The 18,441-nt window shown below is 53.4% G+C and overlaps 1 protein-coding gene across 1 annotated transcript in view; it reads right to left on the bottom strand.

Moving 5' to 3' along the window:
* LOC126572998 (protein expanded) overlaps nucleotides 1-18,147 on the bottom strand; it is a 40,909-nt gene extending 22,762 nt beyond the window's left edge. Inside the window, exon 1 of the mRNA XM_050232753.1 lies at nucleotides 16,887-18,147. The gene's annotated coding sequence lies outside the window, so the exon portion shown is untranslated. The remainder of the gene's footprint in view (nucleotides 1-16,886) is intronic.
* Nucleotides 18,148-18,441: the final 294 nt, after the last annotated feature.

Here is an 18,441-nt window from a genome sequence, read left to right as displayed (position 1 = left end):
CATGGCACTCTTCGATGCGGGGGCTAATGTCGTCGTCGTCATTCCGGCGGCTTCGATGGCGTTTCCCACCTTTGCACTTGTTGTGCGCGATCGTTCGATATTCGGAACCGTGGCGTCCAAAAAACCGCGTCCCGTGGCCACACGGTCAGGGCTTTTGTTGTGGCACGATTCGCGGTCGCGCAAACAACAGCACCAGCAGCAGCAGCAGAACAATCAGGTATGCTAGGCACACACATCAACACGACACCACAACGCTGTGCCGCGTGCAACTATCGCACAAAACACGCGTGTAAACAGCAGGCCAGCCGGCCTTTTGAAATGACCGCCTGTGCGCGTGCGAGAGGGAGAGAAGGTCAGGGTGGCGCACGATCCTGAAAAATTGGCCAACATTTGCCGAGGCTAACGCGAGGCCGGACCGGGCGTACACGATGTTCCCATACGCTGCTGCTGCTGCTCGTGTTTGACCACACCTTACACCGCGCGTCGCGTGTGGTTTTAGGGTGTCCCATCTCACGTCTTGTCCCTGGAATATTAATGCACCACACGAAGCAGCGCACCGTGCGCCTGGGGAGCGGAGGATTATGAGCCAAGGGAAAACCTCGGTAGCATACGGATTGATGGATTAACAGCGCCCGGTGGCGCCATAGAACTCCCTTGCGTGCAATTGAATTCAAACATTCGTTCTAATGTACTTGTTGAGCTCTGAGCAGCGAGTTCCCAGATTCACGCCCAGGGCTTATTGTTGCATAACTGCGGTGCTGGACCTCTGGCTAGAATGCCGCTACTGGCTGCTGCTGCTGTTGCTACATATTTCCACCGTTACTCACCTGCAAATGAGAAAGAAAAGAAGAGAGAGAGAGAGAGAAAGAAAGAATGAAAAGAAGCTCATGAATATTCTGAAGTAACAATGGCCACCGAAACGCGATCTCTCGCCCAGGTCTCGCCCAGCAGCAGGAGGAGTAGGAGAAGTAGTAGGAGGAGGCTGTTTCACTCCGGCTATGACTAAGAAGGGAAGCAAGCGTAGCACCCCCCCGGGTACACGCGCGAGAACCTTGCCAGGTAGCCAGCCAGCCAGCGCAGGGTCTTCGACTTGCGGCGTACATTCACTTTTTCCCCGAGTAGCAGCAGCAGCATCTAAGGGGGCTTTGAAACCGGTGAAGGGAGTGTTGTGGATGCCACAAGCTACTGTAGCAGCAGCAGCAGCAGCAGCAGCAGTGGCGGAGAGAAGGCGAACGAACTGGATCACTGATCTGCTCTGCATAAAGCACGATGCTGGCTGGCTGGCTGGGGCTGCTTATGAACTACTTTGCACACCCACCCTCGAGCACCAAGTCTCGAGGGCTTGGCCACTACTGCTGCTGCTGCTGCTGCTGCTGGTAGGGCAAATGTGTTCTGTTCCGAAAGTCACGAATCGTTGCTCTGTGAGTGTTTGAGTGTGAACGTTATGCCGCCAGCGCCACACTCGAAGTGTTCTAGGGATCGTGATCGCGAGCCCAAAAAGTGGAACATTTTCCGTTGCTCTACTGGTCTCTGCAGAGAAACGCAATTGCAATTCTCGCTGTGGTAGAACTTCGTGAGCTTAGAGCTCCTGCAGAGGGCATTCCAGATTCAGAATGTTACTCCTATGCAACGGAATTACAATCTCGCCTTTCGTACCGCCATTGCAATGCCCCCACGCCTCGCCACGCAAGTGGTAATGAACTTGGGTATGCTAATGATGCACCGTGTTGGTGCTGGATGTTTCCATTGGTATCCGTTTGTTTTCCTTTAGTTAGAGAGCGAGAGACAGTAGGAAGAAGAAGCTTCCAACAAATCCCAATCCCACCCTCGGTTTAGTGTTGCTGCAGCTGTTGCTGCAATGTAAAACCATCGTCGTTCTCGTCGTTTTCCTCATCGTTCATAAGCTGTGTGTTCTGCTGCTGCATACCACCGTTAACCGAGGTTACTACCACTTTCTTTGCGTGTTTCTTGTGTATTTGTTCGAGCCCTGTTCTCTGTCTCTCTCCTTTTCTATCTCAGAAGCATTTGGCGAAACCGCAAACATTGCTCTGTGTTGGCATGAAAGTGAATCCGGACACCTCCGTACGATGCTCGAAACATCAACGACGACGATTTAGAGTTGTGCTCGTGGTTTTGTGAATTGCTTTGTCAAACAACTGCACCAAACAAGAGGAGCAAAGAGCGTTGCTCTAGTTGTACACGCCACGTACCCTCCTCTGTACTCCACCATCGCCTCTGGACGCACTTTCGACTTCAAAGTGGAAGGAGAAGTGGAGTAGCAAAAGGCATAAGAAATCGATAAGGAAGGAAAAATCTCGAAAAAAAAGGGAAACGAACCCCCAACACCCCCCTGGGGTGTCCCCGGGACCTACGAGCACCACGAGAGGGAGAGTTCACGCTAACGACCGATCGAGCGACTGATCGACCAACCGATCGACGGTAGCTAACACGAGGGGTTTTGGGCTCCCTCTGGGCTCCTCCAAGAGACCGGCTGATTTCTATCTCTCGTACACATTCAAATCAAATTAATCTCGACAAAAAACCATTCGCCTCGAATGCTGAAGGAGCGGCCGCGCGAGGCCCCCGGGAGTCGCGTCACCTTTTGGGTTTTGCTCCGCTTTCGTGCCCAAGACGACGACGACGACGACGACGGCGGTTGATTGGACCGCGGCCGCCCCGAGGGGGGAAGTGAAAAGTGGGATGTAGACCGCAGCCACCGCAGCCAAGCGCTGTCACCGGGTCGACACCACAGCGGAACTGATTTCATTCGTCACCATCGCCACCACCACCACGGCCACCGCAGGAAATGAGGTCCAGTGAAAGGGAGCGACGTCGCCGTGGAGTGTGAGGCCCTTGGCACGGCGTCACACCTCCTGCCTCGAGGGCTCCTCTCTGCTCCTCTCCTCTCCTCTCCAGCGGATCTCCTGCTGCTCCAGCTTCAGCTCCCGCTCTGGAACCACTTGCGCTGTGCCCGGTAGCAGCTTTTCTAAATACTTTTTATCTTAATCTGCCCAATGATTAATGGTGCTACCGGTAACGGTTGATTGTCTGTGGCCGATAGAGGGGCAAGCGAACGAGCGCGCCAGACCATGGAACGACCGACCGATCGATCGGTCGAGTGGACTCCCTTGGAAGATTCGGCCTGTTTTGTCGATTTGCCGGTGCCCAACCCAACCCAACCCAACACGACGACAAGTGTGTCGCCTGGCGCGCGCGCGGACCTCTATAGTGCCACACCTCCTCTTCCAGAGCTTTCCAATTTCACTCCGTGGTGATCGCGAGCAACAACGCGAGGTACGCTGATCGAAGGAAGGGTTTGGTATCCCACAGAGAGAGAAAAAAAAAACAAGCAAACAAACAGCCAACAGTGTGGAGTTCGAAATGGAATTTGAGCAAGTGTTGTGTGGCCACGTTGCCAAATGTGCCATCTTGCCTGCCCGTCTGCCGCCTCCAAAAACATGATGCCAAAAACGTAAACAAATCGCACGATCCAGACGGACGCACGCAACGGCAGATGTTTTGCGTGGAGCGAGCGAACGAACGAGAGGGGCTGAAAAACAGATTCCATTTTCCGGGCACTTTATACCCACCAGCACAACAAACCACCCGGCCCGGCCTGTCTGGAGCTGCGGCCTCTCGTGTGCTTGCGTAAACATTGCACCTTTGCGCAACATTACCCACACTCTCGATCGTTCGTTCGTTCGTTTGCTAGTGGCACTGAGAATCATTAAAATATTTTTGCGCTGGAATGTGAAGCATTTGCTGTCTGCTCGCGTGTGCGCGTGTGCTCATGTGTGTGCACGCTAGAGACCTCCATTTCGGTTCGCACCTTCACTCTCTCGGGGAGGGAGGGGTTTGGTGGCGGCCTCGATTGTGGTGGCGATGGAGGCGCAATGGCATTCCAGACTCTCTGGATGTGTGGGAGAGTGTTTGTGCGGTGTGATAATTACGCTTATGCAGATGCGCCGATGATCACCGGCACCGAGTGTATAGATGATGCTTTCGGTTTCGATTCAGTTACCTTCTGGGGTTTCGTTTTTGAATATTTTAATTTCCTTCTCTCGCAGGTGATTACGAGCCGCGGCCGGTGGAGAAGTTCAGGTTATGGTATGGTATGTGGAGCGCAGCAAACGATTACTACGTTAATATGGTAAGCAATCAGCAAAGCAGTGTGGCAATGGGCGGCACCATGGTGCTACCGACTAAATGGCTGAAGAAGAAGCAGCAACAGAAGCAGCAACAGCAACAGAAGCCGTAAGGGGATGGGCACCGATGGTAATTCCAATTAATTCCTCAAACCATACACTCGATACTTGATCGCGTGTCCAAAGGGGAGGGCGTGGAGTGGAATGGAGTGTGGAGTAAAGTTGTCATTCCAGCCCATTCCCGGGGGGTAATTTCGCGCGCCCACTTTTATGCCGCCACTAACGTCTCAATGACGCAGACGCTGCTGGCGACGACTACAGCGACGACAAACCGGTGGCTTAATTACATTTCAAAACGCAAAAGGTGCAGCTGAGTCTCGGTGGATGTGTTTGTGAGTGTAGCACTGCAATTGATTGTCATGTTATGAGCCGCTATGCGCTAGCGACAATTAGCCGACCGGTAAAAAAACGACTTGAAACCTCCTTGCACCCCTTGCTTAAGTATCATTTAAGTCGACTTAATTTGTTCCAGCCATTAACGACACAACGATCGCGCGATCGATCGTCTTGGAAGGGATTATTGGAGCAGATCGAGGAGGTTTTAGAGCAAAACAACCATAACTCAGTTGATTGGAATCATTAGGAGTCTGGCGGGACTTGGACTTTGGAGGAGATTTGTTCCCGGACGAACCCGGACGCCTACTGAGTCCTCTTCGTCCGCGAGCTGTCATTTTGCCAAACTCTTCTTCGCCAGAACAAAGCAAACCGGGAAACATCATCATCAACATCTTCCAGAGAATTCGAGAAACCCAACGCCTGCTGAGTGGGAGAATGGGCTCAGGTTGTCCTCAGATTCCACCTCACGCTTTGTTGTAAATTTGGTCCGATTAGCATTTCTAATTACAACGACTCTTCCCTTATTTGTGTCTCTCTCCTCTCGCCGTTAATTATGGCGATCATAAAAATAGCATAATCCGGACGTTGACGCGTGTTGTGAACAGTGTTCTATTCCCCCGGGCTGGCTGGCTGGCTGGCTGGCTTGGATGCCATAATTTAACGCGCAAAAACCCGTTGTTGAAGAAGTCAAACGAGTTGGTCAACGATGAACCGGGGGGGGCGATGAAATAGAAAATTATAATCATACACCACCCTCACAACCACCCACTTCTCTGTTCCCCCCCTTTTTGCTAGCCAGTGCCGGACACTGACCGCTAGATGAGGCTTTGGTTCGCTCGCTGACAGACCTCGTCGTTGGATTAATCGTTCGGAAAGGGACGGACGGACGTCGATTCCATTCGAAAACAAAATATTTATCTCGAATATGAACATCTCACAACGAGAAGAGAGCCTGATCTCCCACACGTTAAGGCATAAATCCTTGCGCACCTACGCGGCACACGCCAACGCACGGCACGGGATGGCACGGCACACCAAATCAGGCACAACGGCACCCACACACGAGCGCGCCACATTCGGCAATTAACGCTCATTATGGCAAGGTGGAATGAGGACGGTGCTCATCATCACGAGGAGAAGAGTTTTGTTTCATTTCGCAACCCAACAGCAAAGCCGTCTTGAAGAGCCGTCTTCTTTTGAGCCATTTTCGGAACGCCATTTCGTTGCGTTGGTGGTTGGTTGGTCCGTCTGTCCGTCCGCCGGAATGCCACGGAGTGAATGGGAGAGAATCGGAATTTATCATTCACCGTAATCGTGGCCATGAAGATGATGATGATGATGATGGCTGCGACCACGACAACGAAGACGACGATCAGGTGCTTATTCCACGATCCTCGAACGGTTGCGTTGGCGTCCGCGATTGGCATTCCATTGGTGGCGTCAAGGATTTCTCCTCTCGTGCTCGCATCCCTCAATCGCCATTGTGTTCGTCACATCTCCCAAGAGAGAGAAAGATGGCAGCGCGCGCGCGCGCACATTCAAGTCTCACACGAAACGGGACGCGACGCTTCGATCCCGGTGCGTGGCGTGTGCGATGATTAATTGAAGAGTGGTCGTGAGATTGATTACCACGAGCCCCGTGGAGGGAGACGGAAGTACCTAGCGTGGCATCAGTGGCGTGCGTGCTTCAGTGTGTACCGTGGGTTTTTAGATAATTAAGAAACGAAGAAGAAGAAAGACTCTGTCCGGGCCGTGGTCTTCGATCTGTTACTCACGACGCATTCCTCGCTTCATCCCACCGGGCACCGTCCACTGGCCGTTTGTCATCGGGATTCCCGCTTTTCCCGCAAGCGCAGCCACGTCGTGCGTTGCTTCACCATTTGGCCACGACACCACGTTTCACGTTTTCCTGACTGACGAACGAACGGGCGCACGGACGGAGTGACCACATCAACCGCGCCACCCAACGGCCAACGAGTTAATTAATTAATTTATGCGTGTTTTGCTCCAATGTTCGGCGCAAAACATAATTAGTGGCACACAGGCAAAAGGTTTCGCGCAAAAAAAAAGGGCGAATGAGACGGTATGAGACAGTTGACAGTGCGTGAGAAAGTGCACTTCTCACTCGCATCGAGTGGCCATCGAGGCCACGGTGTGAGAGAAGAGACGAGTGATCAAAAGACCACACCATCCGTCCCATGACGACTGGACTGCTGCGGTATGCAGTATTCCATTCTCGTTCGCTCACGCGGTTGGTGGCATGCGGAAGTGACAGATTCGAGCCGGACCGAGCTTGTCCTTCGGTTGACGGCGCGTGAGAATTGTCGCGTCGCGATGTCAACGGTGACATTGATAGCGAGTGCACGGTGTGATCGGTGGTCTAGAATTGAGAGAGACTTAAAACTAAACGCCAAGAAGGGATCACGATCGATCGAGAAGTAAAACTCGTTCTGCAATCCGGAACTCGTGGCTCATGGTGCGTTCTGATAAGAAAGGACGCCAAAAGGAGGACATTTGTGATAACCTAGATATGATCGTGGTACTGCTCGCTTGCTCGACTTACGCTGACTCACAAACGACGAACCAGCGGTATGTTGGTTGCGATAATTAGCGGAACATAGGCGCGCTTATCTTTGGCCTCGCGTCCCAGTTCGCGCCACCACCAAGCGGAAGCGAACGGAATATCGTTTCCTGCTTTTCGCGCGAATCACATTCACGTTCGGATCCGATGATCCGTACTCCGGAGGTGCCATCATCAGGCGGGAATTGGGTGCGGCAAAGGGGAAGAGAACAAGGGAGCGGTGCGCTTGGAATCCGGTTCCGAGAGGATGACGCGCGGTGTGTGCCTCGTAGCGAGCGCCATCAGCGCCGAGCGGCGGCGATGTCATCGATCGCACAGACCTCCACTGACATTCCAACAGGGCCATGGCAGGGCCGGGCAGGAATAGGAAATGATGGCGATAAAAATCGAAAGCCAACGGCCTCGACTCGAGCGGCCACTCCAATCCCGAGCGCCCTTTTCTCTCTTTTTCTCTTTCTGTCCCTCTCTCTGTCGCAGCACAAATCTCAATGAAATCGGCATGCGGGCGGGAGTAAGCATGGTGGGGTGGGGTGGTTTGGAGTGGTAATGGCCACCACCACCCATCCTTCCGTTCGCTCCCTCTCATCATCTTTACCTCCATCATAAGGGGCCCCACAAGCAACAGGGCATTGTGGGGTTCATCGTCGAGGAGCATTGCGATCAGAAGAAGAGGCGAAGGCGAAGCATACCTTTCCGGTCGCTCACATTTCTGGTTTTGGGTTCGCTTTCGCGCTTCCAGCACTACACTTCCAGAGGTACTGGGACCCTTGAGAAGGCCTGAGCCGTGCTGTGGCGCGCGTTGTCGCCCTTGGCTCATAAAGCGAGGGTGCGCGATTAAATGGCGGCGCTATTTAGGAAATGGCAGCCACCGCCACCAATGGACCCCGATGGCCACTCACTCTCGGGATGTAAATTATCGTGCAATCGACGACCAAGACGACCACAAAGACGGCGACGGTGACAGTGCGTGAGCGCGCGCGCGCGCGAGGAGAAGAGATAAACCCGCAATCGGCGGAACGCATTCTTTGAACGATGAACTCCACAGGGGAATGGAATGTCGCCGCGTGGCGAGTCATTGGCGAGCCAAAGCGGTCGCAGATGTTACCGCTCTTTATCGCCAGTTCTCCTCCTCCTCCACCACCACTCGAGACGAGAGTGGCGAGCGTTGTATCAGGCGTTGAAGGGGCCGATGGAATGTGGCCTGTTTCGGGGTTATCGGAACCGTTTAAGCGGATCCTCTCTCTCTCTCTCTCGCTCGCTCCGTTTACGAGCGACAACCGAGGCCTCTTGACGTTGGCCTTTCCGTTTTGCATACCTACGGCCTCCGTGTGTGCGTTCGCGTGAATGACGAATTCTTGAGTCACTTTTGCATATTTCATTTGTTGTGACCGGGCGATCGCCTCACCGTCGTCGTCGTCGTCGTCGTCGCAGTCGTGGTCGTCGCCGGTCGTTTGCATGTCGTAATGTCCAACGGTGGACGGTCGACCGAGAGACCACGATAGGAGACGGTAAGGGGTAAGGGTAAGAGGCGACTCATTGCGCAAACATGCTAGCATATTTCAAAGGCAGCAAAGGCAAGCAAAGCAAGCCACAAACCCATGACCCACCACCTTTAAGGTGTGCTTGGGAGAGAGAAAGAGGCAGAGAGAGAGAGAGACAGAGAGCACTGAAAGAGCTGACATGGCATGGCATGAAGGGGGTTCGTGATAGCAGTGGTCAGTGGTGGTAGCGAGTGGTGGAAGTGAAAGAATTTTTATGGTCCAATCACGCGACCATGCGCACCCGCTGATAAACTGACCGCAGAGAGCATAGCATGCCCGAGCAGCAGCAGCAGCAGCAGCAGCAGCATTGGCACCGCTAGAGTGCGCCCAGCTCTCGAGAGTTGCAGCAGCTGCTGCTGCTGCTGCCACTGAATGGGTGATTAAGGCTTCGTCCAACCACGCCTCGGTGGTATCTCGTGGCCAGCGCGTCCTCGTTCTCGTTGGGGGCCCCTTGGGGGCTGGGATTTCAGCGGAAAAGTGGTTCGAAAGAAAAGTCGAAAAGTAGCGGTACCTCTAGGGCGGTGGGGCGGTGGATGATGGTGGGTCGGTGAATTTATCACTCAGCAAAACTTGTTCCCGGGCTCGCGCGCACACGAAAAGGCACCAGAGGTCTCTGTCTCTCTCTTTTTCGCTTTGTGGCGATGGTTGCGTGGACCTCGAACGGTGAACCAAGCGAACGAAAGGTCATAAGCTCGAGCGCAGGCCACCGTGAGGTAAGGTTCCCTTTCCTCCCCTACGCGTCGCATTTGGAATTCTTTAAATATTTGATCTCTGGCGCTCCGGCTGGCGCCAAATGGAATCGAGCCATCCATTACACATTAGTTGGTCGCGGGGTGGGGTGCAGTGAAGGGTGCGGTGATAGGCTAATTTACAGCGCCCGGTTTGGTTATGGTCAATTGGAAATACGTCTCGAGCAGGAGACCAGCTTTAAAAGGGCAACCATTTATCTCTGTTATCTACTTCAGGGGCCTCGCCTGTGTCGCCGTGGCACGGATTGGCTGGCTTTCTAGGCCTCCCCTTTCAAAAGGAGGAGTCCGTCCACTCGCTGATAACTTATTTGCCAAAGTCAACAGACACACAGCGGCCCCGGGCTAGAGTCGTCACATTCCACGCGACGTCAAGCGCTTGACGCACACAACGCGCGCGCCACGATCATTAATGGCGCTCTCGGGGCGCACTCGCCGTGTGTATCACCTGCTGCTCCGGAGCCCTCGAAAGGAAACTCGTGCCTACGACCGCGCGAGGATCGGAACAGGGTCTCTGCGTGCGAGCGCGCCTTCGGGGCGAAATCATTTATTTATTATTCGTCCGCGCGCCCGTTAAACGCCATCTGTCGCGAGCTAATTTATCGTTGGCGCCGGACGATTCGTTCGTTCCGATAAAAGAAAAAAAGCGGAGCAAGACAGAGAGGGAGAGAGAGAGAGAGCCTGATATGCGCGCCAGCAGCACGATGGTAGCGATGTTTTAATTAAAAACAAAAACTTTAATGCAGATCAAATCACGGAAACATGGAACCATGTTTTTGGATGGTTGCTTGCTCAGGATCATTAATTTCCGATCTCATCATCGGATCGGACCTGGTGTGCGTGGCCGTGCAGGAGACAGGTGCGCAGCAGACACACCACTCCACTTCGGACACTCTTATTTGTTTATGCGCGCGGCGACGAGGTGATCCGCGCGCGATCACCAGATCATAAAAAAAGTCCGGTCCGGTTTTTTGGGTTTTTCGGGCGGGAGGACGAAACGCAAATCCTGTTTCTTTGGATTGTTTTTTTGTTGTTCCCGTCTGCGAAGGCAGAATTTGATGCGAGTTCGACAAGCGATCGACGAGGTGGCGGGGTTGATGATCATAATTGTGGCTTCCCATTCGAGCAAAAACAAAAACGAACCTCCTCCCCCTTCCTCCCATTTTACGGCATTAATTAACGCAAAAGGTACAGACCGAAGACACTCCTTTCGCTCGTCAACGAGCCATCCGGGTGGAGTGATCCTACGGAGAGAACTATGTTACTCCAGCATTCTCGCATGTTGGTTAATGAATTTGAATCTGATTGCTCGTGGAGCAAAGGCAGCTGCATCTTCAGATGCGGTGCCAACCTCCACCAGAGCGAACCGGTAAAAACCGATAAAAAAAACCCCAGAAGTCCACCAAACCACTTCCGCCGACAACACGCGGCGGCATTCGCGAAGATGCCAGGGGTGTAATGATCGATCGCGGAGGGAGTGGTGGAAAGGGAGAGAATAGAATTAATTAAATTTTATCCTCGAAACGTAGTGTCCCTCCGACCGACCGACCTACCGTCCGACCAAGGCCTGCCTCTCCGTCGTGTGGGATTGCTAATTAAAAGTAAAAAGCATCTCGCGGTGATCGGTTCCGACTTTCTCGTTGGGCCCTGTTGTGCCCTGATTACCTGGCCCGACGATGGTCAGCAGGGAACCGCACGCCACGCCACGCAAGAGGACATTCCACGGATGATGACGATTGTGTTTATGCTTTTTTTTTTGGTCCAGGGTCCAGGGTCGTAAAAAAAGGTAATAGTTTCCTTTCGTAATTAAAGAAATCCTGCACAACAGTGGAGACCACGAGAGAGGCACCAGGATGTGGCGTTGGTAAAGTGGAACTCACGAACCGATTCCAGGTTAATGATTTAGTATTTCACGCAGGTGGTCGCACGGTAGCAGCTGGGGACGGTTGCAAAATCAAACTCGAGGGCCAATCATCATTCAATCGGTGCTGCTGCTGGCGACGTGTGACGTGCTGTTGTTTCGTCCTCGAGCGCCTGGCTGATGCGCGTGCTCGCTCGCTCGCTCGCTCGCTGGCCGTGTACCAACGAAACAATGGCATTCCAAGTGGCAGCTCGCGAACGTGGAATTCCCGGCCTGACGCGCTGTGTGTCACGCGCGGCCCCCCCACCCTGGGGCCAGCGGCTTTCAAATTTGCTGGCCACAACAAAATCGTCGGAAACATATAAAAAAAATAAAAATACAAATGTATGCAAGGTGACGACGACGACGACGTGTGTTCCGTCGTTCCTGTTGCCGGCGCTGCTGTTTGGTGGTGATGAAGTGCCAAATACTCCAAGCGGCCACCACTGCCCAATCACTACACAGCCAAGTGTCTCAGGGGCGGCAGCAGCAGCTGATGAATGTTGCAAAAGGATTGTTTGCACGAGGAAAAAAAACGGGCGAGAGAGAAAAACAGAGGGCGCATCATTAATTCTATGAAAATTTATGATCCTCCTCTCGGTCCCCATGGGCGGAATCACAATCTGGGTGCGGCCTGATGGACCGGGCTTCCAATTAATATTTTTCGCAGAAAGCCAGAACCAAGACGCCAAAGGGAAAGTGGGAGACCGAGGCTAGGGCTACACACTGATTTGATTGTTTGATATTCAACCAGGCAACAGAACTTGCTTCGGTAGAACGGAATGGATCCCTTCTTTTTGGCGGGTTGCGCATTTTGGGGCAAGATCATTTAAAATTCCTGTTCTCAGCTCAACCACACTTGGAGCTGGACCATGCGGAGGCTGGGAAGGTGCTGGCGAACTAATGAATACACCGGCGGAGACGGAGGGGACAGAACAGTAGACACAAGGCACAAGGAGGAACATAAAACCTGCGAGAAGCGCAGCGCACCAAGAAGCACAAGAAAAGGCAGAAGAAAACAAAACTTATCAGACGGAGGGCAGGTTTTGTGGTTTCGCAGGAGAAACCCCAGAGTCCTCCTGCTCCTTCTGTTCTGGCCCCTCTGGCATCAAACCACAGGAAACGCTGTCGTACACCTCACCACGTTCTCGTTCTGAACGGATTCGAAGTTCGGAGTGAATGGTGCCCGTCTCGTGTTCTCTCTCTCTTTCTCACCGTCTTCATCCACTTCATTATTCATTTTGGTTTCGCCAAACCGAACGGGAACGGGAACGGACTTCTGGTTAATTCTAGGATTCTCAGAATGCCCTAAAGCGATCGAGAGAGAACAAGGATCCCAGGGATTCCCGGGACATAAGGTGTGCCAGCAGCCACGTCGCTTTTGGGCAAGGCCGTGAGGTGCGTTCTTTTTTTATTAATTTCCATCTTCAGCCACTGACAGCGAACTGGAGAGAGGGAAAGAGTGAGTCTGTTGCGTGTTCCATCACACTCCACGGCTTCTGTGTGAGCTGCTGTTGTTGCTGCTGCTGCGGTTGAAGTATTTCTGACAGTTTCCGGGGCCATCATTCGCCCCGAATGGCCTCAAGGCATCCGCCTTCTGCTTCTGCTTCATTCCATGTCAGAATGGAATTCCCGGTCCGCCTCTCCGGGGCTCCAGAATCGGTGGCAATCAAATGTGTGTTCTCGATTGCGCCCTTCGCCCTTCCCATCCCTTCCCACAAAATGGTTTTTAACGATCGAGGCGACCGATGTCGAGGAATTCCGATGATAATGACACCGTTCCAGGGCAGGGGGTCCCTAAATGGTGTAATTTTCGAATTTTCCCCCTCGGTTTGGGTTCGATGTCAAAAGAAGCGTCACAACGACGATTTCTAATGATCAAAAGTGAAGAGGAGAGAAGGAGACACGAGTAGCAGGCAGTCTAATACTACGTTAGAGTAGTCAGTGGCTCATTGATAGCACCTCGAAAGGTCTGGCAAGTGCGATAAGCCCTCCTCGAGATCGAATCGTAAATCGAAAGTGCGTCAAACGTGTGTTTGCGTAATGGGCTAGTGGTCCGGCTTGGTTGGTACCACGATTTCCTCATTGCCATCATGACACGGCCAAGTGGACACTCTCGACACCTCCTTGGCCTTCTCCTCACTTTCTTAGATATCATTAGCCTGGCTGTTAATGGTGGCCAGATGTTTGGTTTCTCGTGTCTTGTTTTATGCTCCAACGGAGGTCGTAAGCATATCACGAGTAGCCATGAAGCCAGTAGCTGGCTGTTATGCGCTCGTAATAGACAATTGTCCCTCGCGACAACATGATCATGCACACACACTCGGAGCGCCAGCTGTCCGGAACCACTTTCTTTCGGCCCGGGATCGGATTGAAATGGTGAGTTTATGGTTTGTTTGCGTCCGTCGCAAGCTCCCGCGCCAGCGCCAGTCGACTCACATGTCACGCATTTGAATGCATTATGCTAATAGGCCCAGTGTCCAGCTCCGTCTGTGCTGTGCCTGTGAGCTCCATAAAGTGCTTAAACTGCAAACTGCACCATCTGAGCCGCTCCATGTGCTCCATCGATGTGTCGATTACGAAACACCACACCAAGGAGCGACGACGACGACGACGATGGTGGAGGTTGTGGTCAGTTCACACTCACTCCACCTTTCGTGCCTCGTGCTCGCTCTATCACCCTCTGTTACAGGTCATGACGGGGGGGGGTGGGGACTGTCCAACATTCCACACACCACCCAGAAACACACAGATGACATTTAGCTTCGGTGGCGAGCCCCACAGCACCGACGGATTGCGTCACTCCCTTGGGCAGCTTGTGGGGCCAACATAAAACGTGAAATGCGCGCTGGTTGCAGCAAAAGCGACACATTATTGCACGCCCTGACTGACCCAAAGCGTGCCACGGTATCTAATTCTGCTTCTTATTTGGTGCGAGAGCGCGTGAGAGAGAAGGAGCCTTATCTTTATCGGCTTCGCCTTTCGTCGATTCGCTATTTTTGGCCGCGCCTTTATGCGTTGCGTTGGTCGAGGTTATGGTGGTCTTTAAGACGAGACGCAGTAAATGTCACATTCGCAAGCCAAACGGAGAGAGAGAGAGGCCACAACGACAACGGTGGAGATGCCGCACAAAACTCGCTTCCAGGTCCGCGAACGCAGTCTCTGGGGTCGTTCGCCATTTCGAGGCGACCGGAGCCAGAGCCGGAGCCAGAGCCGGAGCCAGAGCGCGAGAGCAAAATTATGTGACATTGGAATTCCACCATACCAAGCATACCATACCGCCATACCATACACACTCGATACCATGGACTGGCCCGGCCACCGTTGACCGTTTACAGTGCTCGGTGCCAGCATACCAACACATAGGCAGCTAATGTTGCTACGGCTGTTGCTGCTGCTGCTGCTGGACGTTCACGATCACGAGGCGAGGCAAAGAGTGTCGTGAACGCGGAATCGATCCATCTGCGCGCAGCTGTGGGGCCACGGTGCTAGTGCCAAGATGCCGCCACGTGGAGCAGAGGGAGAGAGATCACTTTGAACTCTCTCTCTTCTTCTCGCTGCCAACACCGAAAACGATCCCATGGCCACAAGAGCTGCCGCTGCTGCTAGTGCTGCTGGTTATGTTACGATCTCTGCGGCGAGGAGGGGACGAATCGAGCCTTCGCCCATCTGTGGGCCCCACTTTCCGACATAACTTCCATGCGGTGGCAGCGCCTTCACCGTCACCACTCGATGAGCAGCGGGTGAGAGTGGAGTGAAGGAGGAACCTTTTGCCGCAAGCCGGAGCCCGAGTCGAAGCCGGAGCAGGAACCAGTCCGGCTGGTTTTTCGACTCCACAACGACGACGACCACTTCAAGCCCGGACGATATCCAGTTTGGCTTCGCCGTCGATCGGTGCGTCGGTTTCCCATTTTTAGACATTTTTCTCAACCTCCCTCTCCTTCCGCCGGGGGGCTTCTCGCTTGACCGCGAGCGTATGCCCCTTGTCGCGCAATGGCGCGTGAGTCAATTTCGCTGTCCACCGAGGGGCTCGTTGTTGACGATGAAAACCGGCATCAGGAGTTGCTTCAGTGGTCTCTAATCTTCTCGGTCCTCGTGTTTCCTAACGAATAATAACCTTCGATTACATCAATTGTCATTCAGCCAGTCGTTGTCCATCGATTATGCTATCGAGAGGGAAACTCTGGTGAGCTGGCGAGCTGGTTTTCGGTATAGCGGATGCCTCATTATCCGGGAATCTGTTGCAAAAGCAAAACTGAGTAGAAAAATGCTAGAGGATCTCCAGCAAAAGTGAACCAAATTGCGCGGTTCGTTAATGCTGAGAGTCCGAAAGCTGATCATAAACAAATATGCTAATTGCGCCAGCACGCGCGGATTGATTGGCCGGCCCGGCACGGAGGCCAAGTAGCGAAAAAGAGGTAAATGATGCCCCTCGTGGTACGGAGGAGCAGTCATGGCGCCGATTGGTATTTATGGCGAGAGAGTGAGTGAGCGGAACGTGGAGATTACCGAGGAGTTCACTTGCTCGCTCGCTCGCTCGGTGGATAGATGGATGGATGGCGGTGGTTCGATCGATATCTCGACACATTCCACGACACCGACCAGGGCGCACTTGGCGCGCTGATAAGCCGCAACTAACTGTGTGAGTTTTTGTACCCCAGCTCCGGTGTGTTTGTAGAAAGTTTTCAACCTTTTTTCCGGGGTGTGGGGGTTCGGCCGGTGTGGGCACAGATACACAGACCACAGAGACACACCCTCTCACCGCACCCTCGGTGACATTCGATCCGATACGCGCAGAGTGAGCGCACCCCCCGTCACAATTCACCCCCGGTGAGTCAGGGGTTGAAAAATGTCAAAAATGTCCGTCCGCTGAAACGCGCACGTTACGGTTCGGTGCGCTCGCGTAACGTGCCGCAATGGCTGGCTGGCTGGTTGGCCTGGGGAGTGACTCAGTCGATGTAAAGCGTTGTTGTTGTTGTTGTTGTTTTTTGGAATCGCGGGGTGGCGAACCGAAAAGGGAGTTTCTCGGATTCCGTTCCACTCGTTGTTCCGTTTCACCGGAATGCGGAACACGTGGAATGTGGCGAAAATGGTGGCCAACAATCGCTCCAGCGAAATGTACAACCGGGAAACGATGGGGCCGGCCATTGAGTTTCAACCCTTTTACTGCGCACACAAGCGTAGCTCGAATGATCGAGATTTACGCAAAAGAATGCCAAGGATCGGTACGAGACGGAGGTGTGTGCTCGATCCAGCTTTCCAGCAGTCCACCCCCGTCCCGTCCACTGTCCGAGCGATCCGGGCAAGAGGCCACGACGTTTGCGAAGATGCTTTTCGAGGCGGCACCAATACCACCGGCCCCCGGTAGGGGTTGACGGCGGTCCGCGTTTAACGCGGTGGGCTCGTGATGATCGTGTGGCTGATAGCTCGCGATCGCTCCAACTCGTTTGGAATGTGGTGCATGTTATGAAACCTCGGCGCGAACCACAAAACCGACCGATCGACCCCTGGGTGAGACCTGGGAGAGTCCGTTTTGTGAAAGTGTAGTTAAGGGTAAAGCCACGGCCGCAGACTTACCATTGATGCGGAATAGTAGTGACTCTCTTGGAAGGAAACAATTCAATGGCCGATGGTCGTCCGTCCGTTTCCGTTGCTGATGATTGCTCTCCCTTTCTCTCTCCCCTTCTCTTGCTGTTGGCTTGAGGTTCAACACAATACTTGATCGCGATCGTGAGCACACCGACGCCGAACGGCCACGGTTTGTTGTGACACAGTGACTTTCGACTTCCACAAAAGCAACCACAAGGCACGCACCCACTAACAATACACCCCCGCTTCTTCCTTCCTTCCTCTTTCTTTTTCCTCCTTCTTTTTCTCTTCCCCTAGCACTTGATAGCACTTGCTTCCTTGCTGACCACCATTGAACGGCGATCACACCGAGCCTAGTAGTTAAAACACTTTCGCGGATCGATCGAGGATCACTCGACGCAATGCATGGCGCAACGAGGCAACGAAAACACACTTTTCTAAACACACTCACTGCAGGGGGTGCATTCCAGATTCCAGCTCACCATCAAACACACACCACACACATAGACACAATCACACACGAAATGAAACCGTTGTGGCGATCGTCGCCAGCGTAAACACACGCAACGTGCCCACCGCGATCGGTTTTGGTTTTGGGGGGGAAAATTCTAAATATTTCACCAAACCACCCTCTCTCTCTCTCTCTCTTGCTCTCTCTACCGGTGAGTGAGTGTTGCTACTGATGAACTGTATTTTCCCGGCTTTTCTTGTTTTTTTTCTCCGAGATTTTCCCACAAACACAAGCTGCACTCGATGCACTGCAATGCGGCTTCTAAAGACACAGACACAAACAGACTTCTTTCTCCTTCTCTGTCGTTCTCACACACTGTACGCACTTGTCGCTGGCTGTCTAGAACGCCAGACGAGGAATGTTAGAACCTCGCGGAGAATTGATGAGCAACAGTGAGAAGTAGCAGCAGCGACAGCAGGGAGCGCATGTACGTGTTTGTGGTTGAGCAGCGGGAGGTCGGCCCCCTCCCACACACGGCCCTCCAGTGACGCGTTTGACGCAGGTGATGTGATTGTTGCTTCCGAATTCCACTGCCAGAGGGCTGCGCCACTGCAATACCTCTAGCTGGGATGGATCGTTGGATGACTCCGAATTGGCAACTTTCCTCCGTTCCTAAACACACGTCTTGGCGGTTGCTTGAATATCGGTTTCTGTCGGTCTGTTCCCCGTACAGGAAACACACGAACTGACGAACGAACGGTCGAACGGACGGACGGGCACACACCTCCTCTGTGGACGAGTTTCTCCAGCGTATTAACCGCGGGCCGCACCACTGGATCCTAGTGGCCGCCGCCATCGTCATCACCATCGTCGGCCATGCGTGTTGCTCTCTCACCAACACCACACGCTCTCTCTCTCTCTCGCGGTCTGTGCATGGAATGTCCCGCTCGCTCTCTCGCTCTCTCTCGCCACTTCGGGGATGCTCGATCTGTGGCCGCACGGTTTGGAATCTACGGAGGGTGGTGGTGAGGTGCGGGGTGCTGTGGCAACCCCTGTCGCGGCTGGTGTACGTGCCTTTCCGTCTCCTGAACC

This window comes from Anopheles aquasalis, chromosome 2 (assembly GCF_943734665.1).
Source record: "Anopheles aquasalis chromosome 2, idAnoAquaMG_Q_19, whole genome shotgun sequence".
Taxonomy (NCBI): domain Eukaryota; kingdom Metazoa; phylum Arthropoda; class Insecta; order Diptera; family Culicidae; genus Anopheles; species Anopheles aquasalis.
Note: the sequence above shows the minus strand (reverse complement) of the source record. Positions and strands in the feature narration are given on the sequence as shown.